Source organism: Cynoglossus semilaevis, chromosome 16 (assembly GCF_000523025.1).
Source record: "Cynoglossus semilaevis isolate Cse_v1.0 chromosome 16, Cse_v1.0, whole genome shotgun sequence".
In the NCBI taxonomy this organism is placed as follows: Eukaryota; Metazoa; Chordata; class Actinopteri; order Pleuronectiformes; family Cynoglossidae; genus Cynoglossus; species Cynoglossus semilaevis.
Genome location: NC_024322.1, coordinates 8,735,687 through 8,741,686, shown reverse-complemented (window position 1 = coordinate 8,741,686; position 6,000 = coordinate 8,735,687). Strand labels below are relative to the sequence as shown.

Sequence of the window (6,000 nt, the reverse complement as noted above, 5' to 3'; positions counted from 1 at the left end):
TTTGACTTTGGTTTTGTTTCTAAGGAATATTCCTTTGAAACCTAATAATAAACAGAAAGAAAAGCACTGCATATCAAATAAATCCGCTGTTGGATGGTTGTAATTCACAAACATTATCTATTGTCCCTGGAAAAACAATAATTCAAGGACCTCTGGGTGAAGAGCCACAGTGTAACGGAAAGACTCATCACCTCTGCCTCATCTCCCTCTCTAACAAAAAGTATATGAAGTCTTTGTTCATCTGTGGTCTTCAAGTATTCCAACATCCATGACCAAGAGCAGTAAAACCTTCAGGAAGCAAGATTGATGATAAATTCTCTCCAAAACATGACGCCGAAATCCCATGGTATAAATCAGGACGTAGCGCTTTGAGACTTCCCCACATTTATCATAAACGCATGTGTGCTCATTTCTGCAAGAGTCAGCAGAAAATCTTAACATCCCATCTATGGATAATGTACCAAATATCTCTTATTGTCTTGATTTTCTCTGCAGAAACATTAACCCTTTTACGGAACTAAAATGCAGTTTTCATTCATGGCCAGTGATGGGGCCAGTAACAAAGTTACTAAGGGCTTTATTTTGTTTTAGTAATGGGTATTTTGACTAATTACGCCATTACTAACAATTAAAATTATTTATTATTATTATTTTTTTTTTTTATTTATTTATTTTTTTTATTGTTTTCGGTGCAGGTGAACGGAGGGAGGAGACAATCGCATATTTGATGCTGATTGGCTGGCGTAGAGTAGCTGTCATTGTAAGCCAATCAGAGGCAGCAAATCAGACACGCACACAACCAGCTCCGATGAGGTAAGCGGCGGCAATGGCGAAAGGGGGAAGTTGACGTTTTCAAAACGGAAGTACAGGAACTACTTCAGTCTCGTTAAGGGAAAACAAGAATGTACACGTGAGTTACATTATGTACCGAAGCGAAGTGTTTTATCATGTCCGTTTTAAGAAACTCTAATTTAATAAAGCCTCTCTCAATGTCACGCGCTTCTACAAAGCTAATGGCTAGCTTTGTAGAGTATGCACAAACAGTTAAAAGTAGTTCATATTATTTAACTGTATTTTTATTACGACGAAAGTACTTGAAGCACAGTGTGTCTACCAGTTGTAGTCTGTTGAGGTGCAATTTATAGTACAAAAATCTTTGCAAATATCTTTCTATGCAGTTCTGTCTTGTGAAACCAGCTTAAAATAATCTTCAACATATTTAAACATTTTTTAAGTAATGCAATATTTACTTTCCCTGGTAACTAGTTACATAGTGTAGTAATTCCGTTTTTGGAGACGTAATTGGTAACTATTTAATTACTTTTTTTTTTTTTAAGAAACCTGTCCAACACTGTTTATAGTGTTTGGTCCTAAAAAATATAGCATTTAGCCATCAGAGTATATCTATTGAGAGTAAGTTTAGACTCTAGGACTGGAACAGTGTACTGCCTCAGTCCTGGTAGTACTTTGGGTTGAGTCTTTAACGCAATTCTCATTAGACTAAAAGACTACAGATAGATTCCTGTGTCTTCAAAAAGAAATTCCATCCTGAATCTAAATGCAATTTATAATGATAAGAGATCTATGAGCAGAGATTTAATTGGTATGTTCCATGACAGGCAACATCACCTTATCAACTTCTTAATTAAACGGGGTAAAGAATTTACTCACTTCTTGTTTTTTCCGATTTGTTATTTAAAGGTTTGCTCAGGGACAAAAAAAAATCTAATTATTAAAAAGGAATGCAATGATTCATACCACACGCATCCAAATCTCAAACCTCTGACCAATGAATTCAAATTGATTTTACACTGATTTTAAATCTCTCTTTGTTCCACTGTTAATGCCTGGAATAAGGAACTACATGTTCCCAGCACACTGTGATTAAATGAGATGCAGTAACGAACAATAACCGATGGAAGAAATTAAATAACCTATTTAGCCTGCAGTCCGAACACTCAGAAATTAGGAGATGACTAACCAATCCATGGTATTCTTTTAATAGAAGAGGAAACTCATACAGAAAGCCGTGGAGAAGGTGGTTCACTTTGCATATAGAAATTCACCAGTTACTCATCTGTTTGGATCGCAGCCCTAAACTTTGACAAATGTGGGTCATGTTTGGACAAAGCATGTTCAGGATTAGGTTAGACACCAGATGTTTTGGTGCATGTTTCTCATCAAACTCACACAGTAATAAAACCTTACCTGTAGAACAACCTATTATTTGTGTTTGACTTGATTGCTTTCAACCAGCACAGTGAATAAAGACATTTTTTATCTTGCTTTTTTTCTCATTCTAGGGCCCCTGAGAGGAAATAAATCCAGATCTTTATCTGAACAGTAAATATCCTGGGATTAAGGCTGTTGAAGGGGTGAGTATGTAGGTCTTTGGAACCACATGCACGTCAGCGTTAGTGTGCAGGTGTGGAATTTTTGTTCGGTTGGTCATGGACGCTTTGTTTTGGCAGAAAAAGCAAGGAGTCAAAAATGACACCTGGCACACAGTGTTAAAGATGAGACGTTGCGATAAGTCCAGCGTTCGTATGTAATTGTATATATGAACCATATATGAGCTCAGGCTAAAACCTACAACATCTCCAAGAACAACACAGGCTGTGGATTTTTCAGAAATCTGATCACGTGCTGATATAACTGGTTTCTGTTCCTCAACAAACACACATCCACACTCCTATCTACTCCACTGATCTCCGTGTCAACATGGTCACGTGTGCGACATCAGCTGTGGGGATGACTCAGGCCCTAAGTCATCAGGGGCTTAAGGCCTAAGTTTTTAGCACAAAAGTGTGTGGAAAGAAATCAAATGAATTGACTGTAGAATGTAATGTACCCTGGTATGTGTGGAAAGAAATCGAATGAATTGTTGACTGTAGAATGTAATGTACCCTGGTGGACAGATTATGGTGATATATGGTGAGTTTAGTTCTTTCAGGCACAGCGTTGTCCTTTTGACTTTATTTCCTGGTCATCTCTATGGCTTCTGAAGCACGTGAAGAAGGACAAGACGTCATATTGTCTTGTGCATTTCCAGGTTTACTTCTTTAACCACGATGTGTTTCCACCCAGCAGTGGTGTTGGGTTGTCTGTGCCCAAATCCAAGGCTGATTTACTGTACGTGAGGAAGAGCTAGTGACAAGTCACCCCCTCCCGATCCCCCCCAAGAGGCCCCTTCCCGTCCCTGAGGTGCTGGAAGAAGACGGTTCAAAGACAGACTCATACGACGTTTGAGAACAACAGGTATGTTGTTTACTGTAAACGAAAACCCCAGAACTGACTTGGAGAACACACTGACTTTCAGTCCTCAGCTAAGAGCAGTTTGTCATCAGAGTTTTGTGTTATGTCTCATCACAAGAGTCCTTTCTCCTCACAACATTTTCCTCAGTCCTGTGATTTGTCTTAACGCCACTGGCAGGATCTTCACCTAGAACTTTTATACTGTAGTTGAGTTCATGGGTGTTAAAGTGAACCAACCAATGATGACTTTAAATCAAAGCCTTTCATACAACCACTTGTCTTTGCCTGGTTCTCCAGCATAAATGAGGTTCTCTGGTCCTGTCTCCGTCTGACTCATGCACACACAATCCATGACCTCACCACCTCCTCCTCAGTGTCCCCCCTCCCCGCAACACACACACACACATACACACAGCATAAGTCACCCTTGTCAGTTTGCGGTCGGTGCAGCCTTCCAAGAACAAAACAAATATCCTCATTAACACCTCCTCCTGCGACACCCTCTGTCATCCTCAATTTGAAGCGAAAAACTTTATCGGAACGAAACTAGACGGCAAACTGATGGATTTGTGAATGGGTTCTCTGCGGTTTTGTCCAAAACAGTTTTTAGAGACAAATGAGTTAAAGGGAAATTATAATGACTTTGTCTGTGAATGATCGTCAGAGCAACTTTATTCAATTGTTTCAACTCTTAGCAATGCTTATTTGTGCGAACTTATGATTTATGTCAATTCAGGATTTACAAATCTTATTAGTTTTGTCTATTTTATAGAATATCATTTCATCACAATGCCCGTGTCTGTTAGTTTTGTGTTAGTGTTTTAGTTAATATAATGATAAGTGCTTTTTGCTTTTTTATTTCTTGGTACAGTAGCACTGAGTGACCGATCCTCTGTGCAGCATTAACATTGTGTACCGGAGCCAATACCAACTATCAACAGGCGGAGGGGGTGCACTTTAGATCACAGTCCAGTCCATTGCAAATATATATATGTATATGTATATACATATATCACTCCAGAGACTCAAATATTTGAACCAAAAGCTTAACAAAGTCTATTTGCATAATATATCCGCTGTAACATTTTTGCCAAGAAAATGTTTCTTTTCTTGTATGTCACATGTTTTATCCCTCAACTGAGTCCAGCTTAGATTTAGTTTAATGAACTCTGTTCCTGCGTCTGAGTTTGAATTTCACCTCCAGCCATCTCGTTTCTTATCGATTCACCACGTTTTCTTCCAGAACTAAAACCTATCCATCACTCTAACCACACTGTCTCTCCTAAGCTTAGCTTATGCTCATAACTAATGCCCAACTTTAGCTCAAAGTCACATTCACCGACCACTCGTTGGTCAAAGTCTCTGAATGGCTGTGTAAAAAAAAAAAAATGTAAAGGAAAAACTAGTGTTTGCACTCCATCCAAACAAACCCAGGACAGTTACTGGAACAACTGTGTCACGTTGTTTAAAAAAAAAGGCAAAACTAAATGAAACTGTCAACACATAATTTGCCCTGGACACGCTGTACCTCTGCTGTAACATAAAGCACGTGCAGATTTGGTATTTGCTCTTCAATGTCACATATCCTTATGTCAACTGTACTCTCGCAAAAAAAAAAAAAATGCTTTCAACACAGTAAAAGTGCAGAATTCAATAGCATGCCTTAAGGAAACCTTGCCAAGCAACATGACTTATAAATCCTTCTCTGCCATGTTTATCACCATTTCTGCAAATGTGGAGAAAGAAAGAAATCCTTAAACTACCAATCCAGATCATAAGCTCCACGTGAAAATATTTGCTGACATAACATTGAAAACAGTCTTCAATTGAGAAACCAACATATCACTTACTAGAAATACTGCTCCTTCCTTGTCGATGACAGTTTAAATCACAAGACGTGCATCATCGCTGATCCCGTCAATGGTTGTGAGTCAGGCCACAGTCATCCATCAGATGTGGTGAAATAAAGACAAGTGATAGACCTGTGGGTTCATCATCAATTACACCAGACACTAATTAGAGACTTTTCTTTTCTCTCTCTGCCCACTTTCAACCTCTCATCTGCAGCTTCTTTTTATTAATAGTTGTCTATTTGGAATTATGAAAGTCGGATTAAGCTACGGACCGATTGCATTCGCAAAGTCTTTAGCAGCACTGCAGATCATCTCAAACGGGCCGATGTCTTTAGCAGCACTGCAGATCATCTCAAGGGAAATATTATGAAATTCATATAAGATGTAAATGTAGTTTGGCGATAGCCAAACATCGGTCAGAAATTCTTTTAAAAGTGAAAGCCCTGGATAGCTATAAAATCAGCCATTCACCTAACTAGAAGATAAGATAAGCTGAAATCAGCATAAAAAGAGATACCTAAAATGTCTACTTCAACTTGGAGTGAAGGAATCCCAAACTAAACAGTACATAAAGTAACAAAAGTATAGAGAAGACATTTGTGAACTAAAATTCTACGGTCAGTTTTAAGGTCTTTAGACTTTAAAACAGGATTTTTGTTTTGCAACCTGATGATACAAGTAAGTCAGCCATGATCAAAGTAATTCTCAATACGTCCCTAATAATATTTCAACATTGTTGAAAGCTTCAGCAGCTTCTTGCTCATATCCTGTAAATTTAAAATTGCAGTCACAAACACTCCTTAGCTATATATTTTCTCTTTTTTGAAATATAACCCTGATGAAACCAGGAGTCTGATGAAAGTATGTGGATTACCGTGAATATATGATGACA

At 38.2% G+C, this 6,000-nt stretch overlaps 1 protein-coding gene across 4 annotated transcripts in view; it reads left to right on the top strand.

Moving 5' to 3' along the window:
* The first annotated feature begins 726 nt into the window (after nt 1–726).
* Nucleotides 727–6,000, top strand: part of LOC103391965 (rho GTPase-activating protein 20-like) — a 56,943-nt gene continuing 51,669 nt past the window's right edge. For 3 of the 4 annotated variants that reach the window (XM_025063611.1, XM_008328466.3, XM_008328462.3), the window contains exons 1-3: nt 727–910; nt 2,304–2,375; nt 3,091–3,258. The gene's annotated coding sequence lies outside the window, so the exon portion shown is untranslated. The remainder of the gene's footprint in view (nt 911–2,303; nt 2,376–3,090; nt 3,259–6,000) is intronic. The other variant, XM_025063612.1, reaches the window with a different exon arrangement.